General features: G+C 44.4%; 1 long non-coding RNA gene across 2 annotated transcripts; it reads left to right on the top strand.

Annotated features, from left to right (window-relative positions):
• Window positions 1–6,480: 6,480 nt before the first annotated feature.
• On the top strand, window positions 6,481–19,941 carry LOC142718712 (uncharacterized). 2 transcript variants are annotated; one of them, XR_012872574.1, is made up of 10 exons: window positions 6,481–6,513; window positions 7,421–7,548; window positions 8,194–8,260; window positions 8,462–8,526; window positions 14,098–14,235; window positions 16,106–16,238; window positions 17,074–17,140; window positions 17,343–17,407; window positions 17,851–17,971; window positions 18,200–19,941. It is a non-coding gene; the product is annotated as an uncharacterized LOC142718712 (long non-coding RNA). The 2 variants fall into 2 exon arrangements; XR_012872569.1 differs by having other exon boundaries at window positions 17,343–17,971.
• Window positions 19,942–20,175: the final 234 nt, after the last annotated feature.

Here is a 20,175-nt window from a genome sequence, read left to right as displayed (position 1 = left end):
ATCACGATTTTTGGGCTGTTTCTACAATTTTTGGAATAACATCAGGACCAGGACTGTGATTGACTGTGTGATTGACAGGTAAGATGCAGCATTGTATTATTTATCAGCTATAATGTCAGTGTTATTAATTATACATGTTACTGGATACATGAAATATCTACGCTCTAGAATTCTCATATAAGACCAGATTCACACTGGACATCACTGCAGCAATTTATAACCAGCATCTCACCACAACTATATGATTGTAGAAGGAATTATTTTCTGATAATTGCCGGAGTTGTTTTTTTAGAGAAACAGTTCAAGTTCCAGTAAAATGTTTCTATGAACACAAGTAAAAACTGAACATGTGGATTTTACATTCAGATTTCAATGTTACATATTTTCCCCATTAAAGTTACAACTTACTATTTCCTGAAAATTGCAGCAGTCAGTAATGTGTGAATGGAAATGTGAATTCTCAAGTATTTTCCAGAACAGACATGTCAGGAGAGACGTCAGATCCTCTATAATTTTATATGTATGTTCTGTCCTTTGTATAAAATGTCTTATTTACCTTTTAAAGGGAATTTCCATGACTTTATTATTGATGGTCTGTACTTAGGATAGTCCATCAATATCAGATCGGTGGAGATCTGACTCTCACCATCCCCATGATCAGCTGAGTAAAGGGGCCGCACCACCCTGGTCAGCCCCATGTCCTCTTCATTGTTTACCAGGAAAGCTCCATGCATTTGGTAGTGGCTGTGCTCAGTATTGCAGCTCAGCTCAGAGAGCTGCAGTACCAGGCACAGCCACTACAAAATATACGGTGCTATGCCTGGTAAGCAATAAAGGGGCCCCTCATTCAGCTGATTAGTTGGGGTGCTGGGAGTCAGACCCTCAATGATCTGATGTTGATGCCATTTGTCAAGGTTTGGCCATCAGTATCAAAGTCCTGGAAAGTCCCTTCAATGTTCATGTTCCACATTTGCCAGATTACAGACTATGTCCACTATAGAATACGATGAGGTCACAACCACCACATCCTCCACCAAATAACTCTGTCATGGAGAATGATGCTGAGATATTTATTATAGACATTAATATATGAAGACTAATATAAAGCTCTATAGTAAGAAAAATTATATTTATCTATCTATCTATCTATCCGTCCGTCCGTCCGTCCATCCATCCATCCATCTATCTATCTATCTATCTATCTATCTATCTATCTATCTATCTATCTATCTATCTATCTATCTATCTATCTATCTTATATACTCTTTGGCATATTTAAGGGTCCGGGTATTCTAGAACTTACCTAAAACATAAAATATTTGAGTATAAAACTGAAATTGCTCTTAAGCTTTATTCATGAACTCAGAGAGAGAATATGTGATGCTGAAAGTAACGACTCCCCGACAACAGTTCCCACTTTTACATACGGCTGATTCCGTTCCTTCATGTGATTTGGGTAGATAGGTAACTTCTAATATTTGGAGCCAGTCATAGTTATCAGAGTATAAATGGGAAACCAAGTATCTGACCTGTGTGGAGTAAGGAAGGATGCTACAGTCCTCCTATAGTCCATTCAGGTGGTTCTGTGACTGCGGTACAAGGTAGAGAACTTCTTTAACATGTAAATTATGTTTCCACTTTGGTGTAACTTCTGGTAACATGACAACTACTCTTGTATCTACCCTGTGATTAGAGGTTTTATATTATTTCTTGGATTTTGTCTGAACAGATCCCTGGATTTGGACCAGAACTGCCGCTGCCGGGGAAGCCTCCTGAATACAGCGCTCAGGCTTGATCTAGCTTTATTTTAATTTACCTTTCATGTCTACAGATGTGTCTATCCTTAAGGCTCTGTTCACATCTGCGTTGGAGTCCCGTTCTAACGTTCTGTCGGAGATTTCCGTCAGAACGGGACCCTGAGCAGACACAAACTGACACCGACGGAAAACGGAGGTTTTTGCTTCCATCGCCATTTATTTCAATGGTGACAGAGCCGGTGCCCGTGGTTTCCATTTGTGTCCGTTGTGTACCGGACCCGTCACTTTGACTATGCTATTGCTTCCGGCAAAACAACGGGTCCAGTGCACAAAAGAGGCAAACGGAAACCTCAGGAACCGGCTCCGTCACCATTGATATCAATCGTGATGGAAGCAGAAACCTCTGGTTTCCGTCAGTGTCAGTTTGTGTCTGCTCAGGGTCCAGTTTTGACGGAAATCTCCGATGGAACGTTAGAACGGGACCCCAACACAGTTTTGAACAGAGCCTAACTTAACCCTAAGGCTGGATTCACACGAGCATGTTCGGTCCGTAAAGGACGGAACGTATTTCGGCGCAAGTCCCGGACCGAACACACTGCAGGGAGCCGGGCTGCTAGCATCATAGTTATGTACGATGCTAGGAGTCCCTGCCTCTCCGTGGAACTACTGTCCCGTACTGAAAACATGATTACAGTACGAGACAGTTGTCCCGCAGCGAGGCAGGGACTCCTAGTGTCGTACATAACTATGATGCTAGGAGCCCGGCTCCCTGCAGTGTGTTCGGTCCAGGACTTGCGGCCGAAATACTTTCCGTCCTTTATGGACCGAACATGCTCGTGTGAATCCAGCCTAAATCTGACATATCCTGAGATGTATGACGCGAGATGTTACACAAAGTATACCCCCGACATATGCCGTCCATCAGTCTCCGTCACACATATATTCCCGTGTTAATAGAATTGTATACATTTAACATACTGTACACGTTTCTTACTGGATGGCGGTGACGGACGCCTCTGATATATGTCATGTGTTGGTCATCTATAGACTCCATTGTTAAATAGTGTATATGTGTAATGTATACGTTTATAAGTGTAACTTCTGGTAGTAGAGAAAATGGGAGGAGTCCACCAGCTCACCTGTGCAGGTAATTTGCCTTGCCTGTAGCGCTCGGGTCCTCGTGTCGGCACACGTACTGGATAGACAAGAAAAACAGAGGAAAAGGATCCAGCGCTGAGACCATATGAGTCTATTAAAAATGGAAACTTCTTCCAAGTTTTATTGGACAAACGAAGTTAAAAATAGGATAGTCCGTGTATCTTTGGTATCCGTGGTTCATTGGGATAAATAAGCAGGTGCCTACGCGTTTCAGACGCGGTCTGCATCCTTAATCATGGCTTTCCGTGAGAACTCTGTCAAATGTCAATGGATTTTATATCCGGTCAAGCAGGTGAATTTGATTGCGGTCCACACAGATTACTTTGCTGGAACGCTTCGCTATTATTTAGTTCTGACGGCTGATCTGATAGATATGAAGTCCAGGAATCGGGAGCGGCTAATTCAGGTATAGTATTTCTTGTCTTCATTTTGTTTGGAATTTACAAGTACTTTAGATTGTGCCGCAGCCTTTAATTGTTGGTTCATGAAGGTGACATGAATATGGCCAGAGTTCAATTGACTAATAAACAGATTGGGTTAAAATATACACCAGGATCCCCCACCATATAGCACTGTTAGCACTAAAACATCATTTGTCCATACATAGCACCTATGCTGAGAAGTTACAGGCATTTATCCTGGAGGCAGTGATGTTTCTAATGTCACACAATTTTTTTCTATTTGACAGCAATTTTTATTTACAAATGAAAGGCGTCTCCATGGGAGCCAAATTTCCCCCTCCCTAGCTAACTTAGTGATGGCGTGGTGGGAAGAAACATCAATTTTTTCAATAAACAATCCTTTTGCAGGTAATATCAACTGGTATGGAAGGTACATAGACGACCTCCTATTTATTTGGGAAGGGGACACCTCAGACATCCCACACTTCATAACTTTCCTAACTTCAAATACATCAAATCTTGGATTCACCCACACATGGAACAAAGACAACATCACATTTTTGGATCTCGAGTTGATGGGAAAAGCAGGAACTCGAATCTGCACTAAAACCTTCCGAAAACCTCTGAGTGGAAATACCATACTACATGCATCAAGCAACCACCCCAAGCACACAATCCAATCCACCCCAATCGGAGAAATGAGCCGAGCAAAACGTAATTGCAGTTCAGAAGTCTACTACGAAGTGGAACAAAAACAAATTCATACAAGATTACACAGTAGAGGATATCCCAATTGGTCCTTGAAAAAGGTGCAAGATGTAATTCATAAAAAATCTAGAGACATCCTACTGTTTAAAGAAAACCTACACACAGCATCGGATTCAAACAAACCAACTCTGGTCCTGCAACAAAACAATCAGTACAACGATATAAAAAAGATCACGTTTACTCATGCTGATGGAAGATGACAGTTTGGAAGACATCCTCAAAGACGGGTGTAGAATTGTAGCCCGGAAAGCACCGTCTCTAGGTAGCTTCCTTTCACCATCCTTCTTCAATTCTAAAATAACTAAAACCACCTGGCTGGAACAGAAAGGCTTTTACAAATGTGGGAACAACCCATGTAAAGTCTGCCTCTTTGCACTTCCAAAAAAAGTGTTCCACGATACAAATAATACAAACGTCTTCACCATTAATAATTACACCAACTGCAATACAGAATCAGTAATCTACATTATTGAATGCACCCAGTGTAACCTCAAATACATAGGATGCACCAACCGTAAATTTAAAACAAGAATGCTAGAACATCTAGGATACATACGTAATCCGAATATTGTCAACATCTCAAATGTCGCTAAACATTTTATCCATCAACACAACAGATTGACCAACTATTTCAAATGCTATGTCATTGAAAAAATTCATACTCCAAAAAGAGGGGGAGATATTATACATAAGACACGTACAAGAGAGGCATATTGGATTTTTAGGTTACAAAAGAGGAAGGAATTGATGTTCCATTATTGATTTTTGGAATTTTTGACTATAATACACAAGAAAGTGATAACAGTTAATTCAAACTAATCATTCTAGCATCGCTGTCTAGATAATGCAAGGAACTAAAATAACGAATTCAAGCTTACCAACGGGAATAAACACATAACTGCATTATCTTTCCCCCCAAAACATTACTAACACAAATAACTAAAAATACATTAATAAATTAATTTTATAATTCGAGCATCATAAATATATAATACACATACGCAATGTATGCCGATAAAATTATTATCATTACAACAAATGAGTTTATCATTAAATTCCTATTATACAAGTTCAATACCATTAGTACATAAACCAATACATTACAATGTCCTAAAATGAGAGATCGCTATTATATGCACGAACGTGCACAAGAAAAACACATCAGACTTCCAGACAATAAATATGGGTGCATAATGATCCCTAAAAGGAATAAGGAGCCAACGTTTTTCCTGTATCGATCAAAATATATAACAAGTTGAGAATAATTGAATGCAAACAATATCATCCAAGTCCTATCTTCCAAATCAATGGCAATAGCTAAATGAACCAATTCAAGGCAATTAACGGGAATCAACAAAACATAAATATTTAAGTAAATAGCAATATGATTGGCCGCCAGAACACATGATAGAATTAGAAAAACGTAATGATATAACGCCAAACAAACGTGTTTGTCATTAAATTCTCATCATTCAAGTAGAAAACGACAAGTTGTGTTAATATCAAAATCCATAGAAATATTACCAGGAAGAAACACCCCATCAAAGCAAAATAAAAAACAATAAAATATACAATAGGGGTATAACATCTTCAAAATGACATGAACCATAATACGTGTTCAGGACATTCCCCAGTTAAGAAGTAAACAAATAAACCAACTAATAATACCAAAAATAATTAAAAAACAATATATACAAAACACATCCTACTAACATCTTAAACATTTTTGATATTTCCAGCAACAACGCAACACGTTTTTATCTAACACTTTTCTCACATATATGTATTTGAACCCAATCCGTCTATTAGTCAATTGAACTCTGGCCATATTCATGTCACCTTCATGAACCAACAATTAAAGGCTGCGGCACAATCTAAAGTACTTGTAAATTCAAAACAAAATGAAGACAAGAAATACTATACCTGAATTAGCCGCTCCCGATTCCTGGACTTCATATCTATCAGATCAGCCGTCAGAACTAAATAATGGCGAAGCGTTCCAGCAAAGTAATCTGTGTGGACCGCAATCAAATTCACCTGCTTGACCGGATATAAAATCCATTGCCCTTTGACAGAGTTCTCACGGAAAGCCATGATTAAGGACGCAGAGCGCGTCTGAAACGCGTAGGCACCTGCTTATTCATCCCAATGAACCACGGATACCAAAGATACACGGACTATCCTATTTTTAACTTCGTTTGTCCAATAAAACTTGGAAGAAGTTTCCATTTTTTATAGACTCATATGGTCTCAGCGCTGGATCCTTTTCCTCTGTTTTTCTTGTGTAACTTCTGGTAACATGACAACTATTCTTGTATCTATTCTGTATCAGAGGTTTTGTATTTTTTTCTTAGATCTTGTCTAAACAGATCCCTTGATTAGTCCCATATCTGTTCCTGGCGGGACAGTGTCCTGAATACAGCGCTCAGGTATTGATCTCTCTTTCCTGTAATTTACCTTTCCTGCATATTAGTCACACATGTCCCAAATTATCAGGTCAGAAAACAGACGTCACTGTTGTGTATGACTGAAGCCATTCCTCCATGTCACATAGGCAGATAGATCCCTGACACGTGGCGGCCGTCATAGTTATCATCAACACTCTTATTCTACTGACACCAAGAAGTTCACTAGTCACATAATCTTACTCCTGGATATAGAGCCGGACATAGAAGACAGGGGTCCTCATAGCGAAGATCAAACCGGGCCCTCCATTATGGGGCCACAATGTAGCTACTGAGGACAGACGGGTGTGATGTTTGTTTACCTCTCCATTCCCTTCCCATGACCTTTGGGACAATTCTCCACCGCTTTTCTGCTGCCAATGTAGTTCCTCTGGAGAGCGGAGTCCTGCGCAGGTTGTCACCACCCAGCCGCAAAGAGGAGAGGACCAACTCCATTACCTGCTATATAGTGACCCCAAATCCACTGCTGCCTAAATCTATATCTGACAAATTGTATTTCCCATGAAGTGTAATCTTATATTATAATATTTAATTACAATTAACCTCCAATCCCAGGGAGGATGTATTATCTCTTCTATGTATATAATACTGGTCATATGTTCTGGACTTGTCTGTTCCTATTATAAGTAAATCATTGTATTTCCCATAAAATTATAATATTGGAGCATCTCTTCTTAGCACTCTGCATATTGCCATTCCTCTATAATTCCTCCTGGAAATGTTTACATATGGGGCATACAATATCTCTTGTCTATAGGACGTGTCCCTAAACATTATGAATCTGTCAGCACTCATTGTATAGTATCAGACCATGGCCATTGAGAAAAGGGAATAGCATCACCCAGCTGTCAATTTCTTCTTACATTTCCAGGAGTAATAAAAAAGTAACAGCCCAATGAAGATCTCTGTGATGGTCTCAGGTCCAGGTGTAGGAGGGCGGCTCAAAAAATAAGGAGAGCGCCCAACTACTGCCCAGCATATAAAGTAGGAGAGTCCAAGGTAAGTGCCGAATATTTCTTTACCTCTACACACGTTATATCACATATTTACTGGCTGTTTATAGCAATAATGGAGATTCTCTCCAAGAGCCCAATTTCAGTTTTCTCACATTGTCCCTCAGAAAACAAGGTTGTTCTTCCTAATATTCCTCGCTTCAATGCTGGGGGTGGTAGATGGAAGAATAGAAAAAAATGTCCCTCACAAAATGTAGTGACCGCTTATTACTGACAAGCTACAAACCTGTAATATATTAGGATCAGAGACCAAGAGCCTGGAAACCCGGTGTGGTGAACTATGGCATCCAGACTAAGCTGCCACCTAAACTTATATATTGTCAGATAACCCGGTGCATGCCCAGAATATTCATTACATGTGTCAGGATTCCTCCAGGTGATGGCGGCATTGGGGATTTGTTCAGGTTGTGACCCCCTTATGCCAGTCATGGACACCAGGGCCTGTGTGTGACTACAACCTCTTCACCCCTATAGTTATGTTCCCTGGGTCTACGTTACATTACAAAATGTGTTCAATGTCTGACTCGCCCTGTGATAGGAAATGACACGTGTGACAGTAAATATATTATTATACATTATAGATATGGGGTTATTTTATGTATATGCAGTAAAGCCATTATGTATATTACAGACATATAAGACATGTGAATATGCGGCCCCAGTGACAGCCGACATGCTAGAAGATCCACCGTATATATGTAAGTATTATAGAAAATAACAACCTATAGAAATCCTATAATGTGATGTCATCCAGAATGTTCCTATAGAGACACATGACAAGCGAGGCTGCGGGAACAAATTCCCCAATGTTGTGAATAGGCTGAACATATATTTGTTGATATGATGGCCCATACTAAGCTCACCTCACAATATCTGCACAATTTACATTTTCATTCCAGAATACCTTGTGATCGGCTGCCTGCTGCCAGGGGGACTCTCTGAAGTCATATTTCATCTATATGAGGTATGTCCATCATTAGTTACTATATATAGGCAGTGGCGTAACTACCGCGGTAGCAGCAGTAGCGGCTGCTACGGGGCCCGGGGCTTGAGGGGGCCCGGTGGCGCCGCTAGCAGCCGTTATGGCTACTACAGCGGTAGCGTCGCTACTGTGGGGCCCGCGACGCCGAGCCTTACACAGGCCATCTCATGCCTGTAGGTGTCGCTAGCACCGGAGGGGGCCCCAGTGCTAGCGGCAGCCAAATACATGAATGGCCGGGCATGTTCCGTGCCTGACCATCCAGTGCCTTACAATGACACTGATTGGCTAGCGGCGCGATGACATCATCGCGCCGCTTCCATGCTTGGAAGGTGCTGATTGGCGGGGCAAGTCATTCTGCCCCGCCAATCAGCGTCATTGGAGGACGCTCGTTCAACTCCTGCAGACATGCTCAGAAGAGAGCATGTCTGCATCGCCAGTGAACAGCGTGGGAACCGGAGAATGTGAGTATGTCAAGTTTTTGTTTTTTTTCCCCTCATAAAAATGTGAATGGCATTATCTATGGGGGGGGGGTCATCTTTATGTGGGCTATTATATATAGGGGGTCTATATGTGGGGCAGTAGCTACAGGGGGGGTCTATATGTGGGGGTGTGGGCCATTATATACAGGGGGCTCTATATGTGGGCCATTATATACAGGCAGGGCCGCCATCAGGGGGGTATTAGGGGTAGTGGTGTGAGGGGCCCGGCCAAACCTAATTGAAAGGGGGGCCCGGCAACTGCCGCGACATTCTTTTGGTAGGAAAAAACGGGCCCCTGCAATGGGGCCCGTTTTTTTCACTAAAAGAATGTCGTGAGCTGCTGCTGCTGCTGCGGGCCCCCTCCCCTCGTCATGGGGGGCCGTCAAACCGTCCGCCCGCGCGCGCGCACCCGATCGCTCGCCCAAGGAAACTCCCGAGCGCGCGCCCAAGGAAACTCCCGAGCGCGCACCCACGAACGCCCGCACTGGAGACCGCCCGCGGACACACATGGACAAAACTTACCTGGAGCCTGGCTGGAGGTGAAGGACTGGACGTCTAACCCGAAGACCTCGCCTGGAAGACATCGCCGGAAGAGGACTAGAGTGGGAGCAGCTCTTCTGACACAGTGAGTAAATTATCTCAAAGTGCTGTTTATGTATGGCCCTGTTCACACAGTATTTTGCAGGCAAAAAAAAATCTGCCTCAAAATTCCTTAAAGAATTTTGAGGCAGATTTTGACCTGCCCACACTATCTTGCCGCGTTTTTTTGCTGCGTTTTTTGCCCGCGGCGATTGAGGACAGCAGGCAAAAAACGCAGCGAAAAATGCATTTTCTGCCTCCCATTGATTTCGATGGGAGGTCAGAGGCGGAACCGCGGCAAGAAAGGACGTGCTGCTTTTTCTTTTTTCCGCGACTGGCTCCCATTCATTTCAGATTAAATCAATGGGAGGCGGTTTTGGAAGTTTTTTGGTGCTGATTCTGACGCAGTGTCCGAGTCAATATCAAGGCCCAAAAACTCTGTGAACTGGGCCTTATTGTTAGGGCTTATTCAGACGAACGTGTAATACATCCGTGCAACGAGCGTGATTTTCACGCGCCTCGCACGGACCTATGTTAGTCTATGGGGCCGTGCAGACTGTCAGTGATTTTCACGCGCCTCGCACGGACCTATGTTACTTTATGGGGCCGTTCAGACTGTCAGTGATTTTCATGCAGCATGTGTCCGTGTGTCCGCTGCGTAAAACTCACGACATGTCCGATATTTGTGCATTGTTCGCGCATCACGCACCCATTGAAGTCAATGGGTGCGTGAAAATCCCGCCCAGCACTTCCACAGCAGTATAAACTATGAATGAAAACAGAAAAGCACCACGTGCTACAAACATACAAACAGAGTGTCATAATGATGGCGGCTGCGCGAAAATCACGCAACCGCGCATCATACGCTGCTGACACACGGAGCTGTTATGGACCTTTTGCATGCGCAAAACGCCACGTTTTTTGCGCATGCAAAAAGCACACGCTTGTGTGAATCCGGCCTTAGGGTAGGAACACACTAGGCATGAACGCTGCGGATTTTATGCAACACATTTTATTGTGGAAAATCCGCAGCGTATTACAGTCGCAGCAGAGTGGATGAGATATGAACAAATCTCATCCACACGCTGCAAAAATAATGGACCTGCAGTGTGGCTTTTGGCTTTTTAAGCCGCAGCGATTCAATGTATTCTGTGGAATCGCTGCTCCTCTGTTGCGGAAATGCTGCGGTTCTGCCGCAAAAATCACACATGAGAAAAAAAAAAGGTACTTTTTTAAATTGATAAAGTTTAGACTTGCCCCGGCCGTAGTCCTGGTGACGCGATCCTCTATTCTTAGCGCAGCCCCGCCTCCTGTCATGACGTTTCATCCCATGTGACTGCTGCAGCGGTCACATGGTCTACAGCGTCATCCCAGGAGGCGTGGCTACGTTCAGAAGAGAGAGATGCGTCACCTAAACTACGGCCGGGGCAAGTCTAAACTTTTTTTCCCTGCAGGATTCCCGCAGCGGACACGCCTCACCAAACCTGCGCCACTATTTGGTGCGGTTTTGCTGGCAGAATTCCCTGCGGCTACCGGGGCGGATAAGCTGTGTCGTTTTACTCAGCATATCCGCCTAGTGTGTCCCTTATGATGTCGCTCCTGGAACTGCTGCCGCTCTCTAAATAGGCAGTTGGTCCAGTAGAATTTGGAATTATTTTCTTTTGTGAACCAGCTTAAAAAAATACAAAACTTTTGTGTTCGGGCCTGTTCACATCACCGTTCGCTTCCGTTCCGGGGTTCCGTCTGAGGTTTCCGTCGGGTGAACCCCGCAACGGAAAGTGAAAGTGACAGCACAGCTTCCGTTTCAGTCACCATTAATCTCAATGGTGACGGAAATATCGCTAATGGTTTCCGTTCGTCACCATTCCGGCTGGTTTTCGGACGGAATCAATAGCGCAGTCGACTGCGCTAATGGTGATGGAAACGGAAGCTGTGCTATCACTTTCACTTTCCGTTGCGGGGTTCACCCGACAGAAACCTCAGACGGAACCCCGGAGCGGAAGCGAACGGTGATGTGAACAGGCCCTAACACAAAAGTTTTGTATTTTTTTTAAGCTGGTTCACAAAAAAAAATAATTCCAAATTCTACTGGACCAACTGCCTATTTAGAGACCGGCAGCAGCTCCAGGAGCGACATCATAAGGGACACACTAGGCAGATATGCTGAGTAAAACTACACAGCTTATCCGCCCCGGTAGCCGCAGGGAATTCTGCCAGCAAAACCGCACCAAATAGTGGCGCAGGTTTGGTGAGGCTTGTCCGCTGTGGGAATCCTGCAGGGAAAAAAAAGTTTAGACTTACCCCGGCTGTAGTTTAGGTGACGCATCTCTCTCTTCTGAACGTAGCCCCGCCTCCTGGGATGACGCTGTAGACCATGTGACTGCTGCAGCGGTCACATGGGATGAAACGTCATGACAGGAGGCGGGGCTGCGCTAAGAATAGAGGATCGCGTCACCAGGACTACGGCCGGGGCAAGTCTAAACTTTATCAATTTAAAAAAGTACCTTTTTTTTTTCTCATGTGTGATTTTTGCGGCAGAACCGCAGCATTTCCGCAACAGAGGAGCAGCGATTCCACAGAATACATTGAATCGCTGCGGCTTAAAAAGCCAAAAGCCACACTGCAGGTCCATTATTTTTGCAGCGTGTGAATGAGATTTGTTCATATCTCACCCACTCGGCTGCGACTGTAATACGCTGCGGATTTTCCACAATAAAATGTGTTGCATAAAATCCGCAGCGTTCATGCCTAGTGTGTTCCTACCCTAAGGCCGGATTCACACAAGCGTGTGCTTTTTGCACGCGCAAAAAACGTGGCGTTTTGCGCTTGCAAAAGGTCCATAACAGCTCCGTGTGTCAGCAGCGTATGATGCGCGGCTGCGTGATTTTTGCGCAGCCGCCATCATTATGACACTCTGTTTGTATGTTTGTAGCACGTGGTGCTTTTCTAATTTCATTCATAGTTTATACTGCTGCGGAAGTGCTGGGCGGGATTTTCACGCACCCATTGACTTCAATGGGTGCGTGATGCGCGAACAATGCCCAAATATCGGACATGTCGTGAGTTTTACGCAGCGGACACACGGACACACGCTGCGTGAAAATCACTGACAGTCTGCACGGCCCCATAGAGTAACAGGTCCGTGCGAGGCCCGTGAAAATCACGCGCGTTGCACGGACGTATTACACGATCGTCTGAATAAGCCCTCAAAATAAGGCCCAGTTCACAGAGTTTTTGGCCCTTGATATTGACTCGGACACTGCGTCAGAATCAGCACCAAACAACTTCCAAAACCGCCTCCCATTGATTTAATCTGAAATCAATGGGAGCCAGTCGCGGCAAAAAGAAAAAGCAGCACGTCCTTTGTTGCGGCGGTTCTGCCTCTGACCTCCCATCGAAATCAATGGGAGGCAGAAAATGCATTTTTCGCTGCGTTTTCTGTCTGCTGTCCTCAATCGCCACAGGCAAAAAACGCGGCAAGATAGTGTGGGCAGGTCAAAATCTGCCTCAAAATTCGGTGCGCGGTTCCAGGCGGTCGCCGGTGCGCATGCGCGGGAGTTTGCGGGTGCGCGCGATCGGTCGCACGGGCGGCGGTGTTTGACGGCCCCCATGCTACCCAGGGCCGCCATCAGGGGGGGTATTATGGGTACTGATGTGAGAGGCCTGGCCAAACCTAATTGAAAGGGGGGCCCGCAGCTCATGACATTCTTTTGGTGAAATAAACGGGCCCCATTGCAGGGGCCTGTTTTTTTTCTACCAAAGGCAAGTCGCGGCAGTTTGCCGGGCCCCCCTTTCAATTAGGTTTGGCCGGGCCTCTCACATCAGTACCCCTAATACCCCCCCTGATGGCGGCCCTGGGTACCATGATATAGTGCTGGACGGAGTACCATTAACAGGCGGTGCCACGGTAGGGGGGCCCAGAAAATTTAGCTGTAGGGGGCCCTGAAATTCCTGATGGCGGCCTTGTATACAGGGGGGTCTATATGTGGGGGTGTGGGCCACTATATACAGGGGGCTCTATATGTGGGCCATTATATACAGGGGGCTCTATATGTGGGCCACTATATACAGGGGGTCCATATGTGGGCCACTATATACAGGGGGGTCTATATGTGGGCCACTATATACAGGGGGGTCTATATGTGGGACACTATATACAGGGGTGGGTTACCTGTGGGGCACTAGCAACAGGGTGGCTATATGTAGTGCACAGTCTACAGGGGTGGGCTATATGTGGGACACTATATACAGGGGGAGCTATATGTGAGACACTATATACAGAGGTGGGCTATACGTGGAGCACTAACTATAGGGGAAGCTATATGTAGGGCAGCACGGTGGCTCAGTGGTTAGCACTATTGCCTTGCAGCTCTGGAGTCCATATGTGGGCACTATCTACAGGGGCTTCTATGTAGCTCACTATCTACAGGGGACATGTTGTGTATTTGTGACAGTTATATTTAGATGTGTTGAGAATTTTAACTTCGTTTTATAGGTGCAGAAATGTTTTAAAAGTGAGAAGCTGAAGACATCTAAACGGAAAACTGCAGAAATGGGTCATGGCCGGGAGAAATCCATCATAGATGTCTGAACCGGAGGGAGAAGAAAAGAACTAGAATCTGAGACGTCACCGGTGAGTCACTTAATGTAAATGTTTATTCTGCCTCTAATCAGTATTGTAGTCACTGTATGATCTGCAGCGAGATGATGGTGATAGGATTTTTTTTGTGCATCTCCCAGCATATCCTTACCATTGTTCCGGCCATGCTGGGAGCTGTAGTTTTACGCCGTACAAACTTATACGCAGTGGCGTAACTACCGCTATAGCAGCCGTAGCGACTTCTACAGGGCCTGCAGCATGAGGGGGCCCGTGCCACCCGCCGGCACGGCCCCCTCCCATGGCCGCAGGCTCCGCTAGCAGCCGCTATGGCTGCTACAGCGCGACGCCACTGAAGGGGTTGTTCCTACATAAGACATGTATCCCCTATCCACAGGATAGGGGATACATGTGTGATCGCTGGCAGCGATGAGGAGAACGGGGGACCGAAAGTCCCCCCTAAGTTCTCCATGACAAACCTCGGACTTCCGGGGTCTGTGTCGGCAGCTCCGTAGAAATGAATGGAGCGCCGGTCGCGCTTGTGCTCATGCGTGACCAGCGCTCCTTTCATTTTTATTGAACTGCGCAGACGCCGGAAGTCCGAGGTTAGTCATGGAGAACTTCGGGGGACTTTCGGTCCCCCGTTCTCCTTATCGCTGCCAGTGATCACACATGTATCCCCTATCCTGTGGATAGGGGATGCATGTCTTTTGTAGGACAAACTATAGGACGTTTTTTTTTGGGGGGGGGGGCTATATAGCGTTATCTACAGGGGGGGCTGTATGGCGTTATCTACAGGGGGGCTGTATGGCGTTATCTACAGGGGGGCTGTATGGCGTTATCTACAAAGGGAGTCTGTATGGCGTTATCTACAGGGGGGCTGTATGGCGTTATCTGCAGGGGCTGTGTATGGTGCTATCTATAGGGGGGCGCTGTGTGGTGGAATCTATAGGGAGGCACTATCTACAAGGGGGGGGGGGGTTGTGTGATACCCAGCAGAGGGGGGGCCCCAGTCAAAAGTTTGCTATGGGGCCCAGTCTTTCCTAGTTACGCCCCTGTATATAGGGATAGGGATCGTGTAGGTAATGGGTTTCTATGTGTAATATGAAGACGGCCACATGACTGGCGGTGCCTTGTAGTCTAGGGGGGACAGGTAAGGGCACAATAGGGGGTGGTAGATGGAAGAATAGAAAAAAATAGCTTGGCCCCAATGTAACTGCACAGATCTCACATATGGTATGTCCTCCCCTGATTTATGTGAGAAAGTCATATGGGAGAAGCCCCCTGACCGGCTAAATACTTAGGCCAAATGGGCAAACATCTTGTAATAGCCACTGATTCCACGTCATGTAACTGCTGAGGGGTTGTATTATATAATATTGTATATTGTAATGTCGTGGTGAAGGAAAGGTACAGGGATCAGGAGTCATCTCTACTACTTGGTGTCTCAGCGCTGGGCACTTCTGCCATGTATCCCAGACATGTGCCCCAAACTTTACTAGCAGTCAGGGGAGACACTGCTTACCTTACTGTTATCATTACTACAAGTAATAAAAGCGGGGGGCCGGGAGCGGACCTGTCCATGACGCCTGTCACTCTGACATCCACAGCGTTTATCTGCAGCATTGTAGGGGGAGGGGTGGCAGGACTCCTAATAAAGTGTCTGTGTGAATATTTGTATGAACCCCCTCAGAAACCCCATAATAGTTACTGTTGTGATGTAATAAGAATATAGTTCATTATAATAACTCACTGATAAGAGACACATTGTAGAAGCATAAAAATGAGATAATATGTAATATACCTAAAGCTATAAAATACAATGTTGGGGACTGGTCTCTGTTCTACATGAAAATGTTTCCATCGTTTGGGATTTCTCCTAATACTTTGTCTTTCTTACTCCTAGTATTAATTCCTCATAAGAGCTGATGAGAACCACACGTCCCAGGAGGGCAGATCACAGAATAAGCAGAGCCCTCCACCTCACCATCACACAACGTCCTACATTCAGCCGGACGTATTCAGTAGGAGAGTCCAAGGTCGGTGTATTTTATTTCCTGCATCTCTACACGATCGCACAGGGCGCATTACTGGTCAATACTGAAGGGGGCGCCACCACCATAGATGTCCTGAGCCCCCACAGCTGGCACTCCCGAGCCAGCACTTGGTGCCCAAACCTGTGGAAAGACAGAAAGATAGATTTCATAGCCTAATGACTAGGTGATGTTATTGGGCGCTGTATGATTATATTAATGGGCCACTACATAGTACATCATAAGGGGGGAGGGCGTCCATAGAAGGTACAGCACAGGACACCAATCAACCTGAGGCCGGCCCTGGATGTGACATAATAGCTGCAGCAGTGACAGCCGTCCACACTGACATGACCGCTGTGGCCTAGTAACCAAAGACATCAGAACCACCAGCGCAGGAGCCGCAGGGAATATGGAGGATGAGTAGTGACTGTCTGTTATTTATAGACATATGCGGCTTATACTCAAGTTTTAAAACTGTCAGAAAAAATCTTTAATGAATAATTTCTCTGGTATCTGAAACCAGAAACGTAATTTACCATTTTCTACACTCTCTACTCCAGTCCAAAAGACTAATCAAGAAATAAATTAGATGTATTTTATTAAGGATAAGATTATATAGGAGAATAACTATAAGCTCCAGGGCCCTCACACAACATCTATACCAGCGCCATCCAATTGTCATGTGCCGTCATACTGCTGGCGTTATTTATGTGGCAGAGGGGGTATTGGACTCGCCCTGTGATAGGAAATGACACGTGTGACAGTAAATATATTATTATACATTATAGATATGGGGTTATTTTATGTATATGCAGTAAACCCATTATGTATATTACAGACATATAAGACATGTGAATATGCGGCCCCAGTGACAGCCGACATGCTAGAAGATCCACCGTATATATGTGAGTATTATAGAAAATAACAACCTATAGAAATCCTATAATGTGATGTCACCCAGAATGTTCCTATAGAGACACATGACAAGCGAGGCTGCGGGAACAAATTCCCCAATGTTGTGAATAGGCTGAACATATATTTGTTGATATGATGGCCCATACTAAGCGCACCTCATAATATCTGCACAATTTACATTTTCTGTTCCAGAAATTGTTGTGATCGGCTGCCTGCTGCCAGGGGGACTCTCTGAAGTCATATTTCATCTATATGAGGTATGTCCATCATTAGTTACTATATACAGTACCCACCAGTAGCTCTCTACACTGAAAGAGTGACGAGAGGGCAAAATGTCAAGAAAGGGGTAGTAGAGGGGAACATTGTATACTTGGTAGGAATAGGCATAGTGAAAGTTAGGACCTGGTAAAATTAGGACCTGGTAAAAGTATCTACAAGGGCTTCAGGGAGGTAGCGTGGGAACTACGGTGCCGGCAGTTGCTGCAGTTCCTTGCAGCGGACACATTAATGCGTTCGATCTCACGGCGCCACAGACTGGAAGTTTGATAGGCCTAATTTAGGACTACTATTTTTGTGTGAAACTTGACTCGGCCGTACCAATATGATGCAGTAGACAAGGACTTGAGTGAGTTGCATTACCCAATATGGTCTGCAGGCATAGGTGACAATGGATACTGGCAAAATGTTTTTATATTTACAGGACTCAAGCGGAAAGCAGTGGAAGGGTCCAGGATATCGCCACCTATAGAGCTCCCAAAACACATGCAGCACAGGGACCTGGACTTGGGGTGTAATGGACTGTTTAGATGTGGTGGCTAAAAGTAAGTGTCCTTGCATCGTGGAAGCAAGGCAGCTATCCTCAATGGTGTCAGCATATAATTTTTTTTAGGGTTTATCACATGATGATGATAGGCCAAGTGCCAGGGCCCTTGCACAGCGTTCCTGGGTGGGTGAGGGCAGCATGATCCCAGGAGGGACTCATAATCCGAACATGGGGCCAAAATGTTTACTACACAAGGAGGGTGCTGGCACGATGTTTGTAATTACAGGAGCAACTTGTCTGGACGTAAAGAGCAGCAGAGAAGGCAAGTCACTATGGGGACCACCGGAAGGACAAGATGTCAATATGACTAAAAGTGAAGCAATGTAGGAAGAAGATAACAGCAACTGTTGAGTCTGATTCTGATCTGTCAGATGATTATGAGTGGTCTGATGTTGAGGTTAGAAGGGGTGATGGGCAAGCTGTTGAAGGTGCTGTAAAAAATGTTCAAACATGATGAGGGAAAAAGGTAAAGACAAGGAGGCACAATACTAAAAGCCAATCCTTTAGTGGAAAGAAGGGTGAAAGTTTGGGGCCAGGACACTTCTACATGTTTGCTGACCTCTATCTACTCACACTTGTGCCAGGAAGCGTTGGGGAAAGGAAAGGTTTGTCTACTTTTTGAGATGTCTAGGGAGATCATTGCAGCAAAAGAGGATGGGTATCTCTCAAGGGGAAGAGGGGCAAAGGAGGTTATTAGGGATTGGTTGAAGGGATTTTTTGGGTAATGCAGTGTTAGGGTATGTTCAAATGCACTTTTTATGGACGTAATTCAGGCGTTTTATGCCTGGAATTACGGCCGAAAATACTGCTTGAAAGCGTCGGCAAACATCTGCCCATTCATTTGTCGATTTTCATTTTCACAGACTAATTCCAATAAATTCAGTAAAAAAGCTGTGGGGTTAAAATGCCCACTATACAGCTAGATAAATTCCTTGAGGGGTGTAGTTTCCAAAATGGGGTCACTTTTTGTGAGTTTCCACTGTTTTGGCACCACAAGTCCTCATCAAACCTGACATGGTGCCTAAAATATATTGTAATAAAAAGGAGGCCCCAAAATCCACTAGGTGCTCCTTTTGCTTCTGAGGCCGGTGCTTCAGTCCATTACCACACTAGGGCCACAGGTGGAATATTTCTAAATACTGCAGAATCTGGGCAATAAATATTGAGTTGCTTTTCTCATGTAAAACCTTCCGTGTTACACAATTTTTTTACTACAAATGAATTTCTGCAAAAAAAAATTAATTTGTAAATTACAGCTCTACATTGCTTTAATTCCTGTGAAATGCCTAAAGGGTTAAGAAACTTTCTTGATGGGGTTTTGAATACTTTCAGGGGTGCAGTTTTTAAAATGGGGTGATTTATGGGGAGTTTCTAATATAGAAGGCCCTCAAAACCACTTCAGAAATGAACTGGTCAATGAAAAACAGGTTTTAGAAATTTCTTGTGAGAAATTGTTGCTAAACTTATAAGCCTTGTAACGTCCTAGAAAAATAAAAGGACGTTCAAAAAAATGATGCAAACATAAAGTAGACATATGGAAAATGTAAACTAGTCACTATTGTGTGGTATTAATATCTGTTTTACAAGCAGATACATTCAAATTTAGAAAAATTCAAATTTTTGCACATTTTCTCAAAATTTTGGTGTTTTTCACAAATAAATACTGAATTTATCGAGCAAATTTTTTCCATGACGTAAAGTACAATATGTCACGAGAAAACATTCTCAGAATCGCTTGGATAGGTAAAAGCATTCCGGAGTTATTACCACATAAACTAACACATGTCAGATTTGAAAAAATCGCCTGCGTCCAGAAGGCCAAAACAGGCTGCGTCCTCAAGGGGTTAATATCGATGCTGAAAAGTTTGACATTACAGGCCCAAAGCCTGAGGCTGCAGGACGGAGAGAGTCTGATGACAACATTTTCTGTTCTGATTTCACTCTGTGACAATAAATGATAATATTCTAGTACAGTTGTATGAATAAATGGTTTGGCCTTTTTGGAGTTTTTGTGATTTGTTTTATCCATAGACATTAATGATAACAGCAAAAATATACCTGAATACATTATATTAACACTTGTCTGGTCAGCGAGAAATCCCCAGTCAGGGTGGACTGTCCTGGGTTTGCTTCCCTGCCTGTACTATATGATGGTAGTCACCTCACCGGTCCTGGATTTCTTCCCTGCCTGTACTATATGAT

Source organism: Rhinoderma darwinii, chromosome 1 (genome assembly GCF_050947455.1).
Source record: "Rhinoderma darwinii isolate aRhiDar2 chromosome 1, aRhiDar2.hap1, whole genome shotgun sequence".
Taxonomy (NCBI): Eukaryota; Metazoa; Chordata; class Amphibia; order Anura; family Rhinodermatidae; genus Rhinoderma; species Rhinoderma darwinii.
The sequence above is the reverse complement of the archived record's forward strand: the minus strand, read 5'-3'. Positions and strand labels throughout refer to the sequence as shown.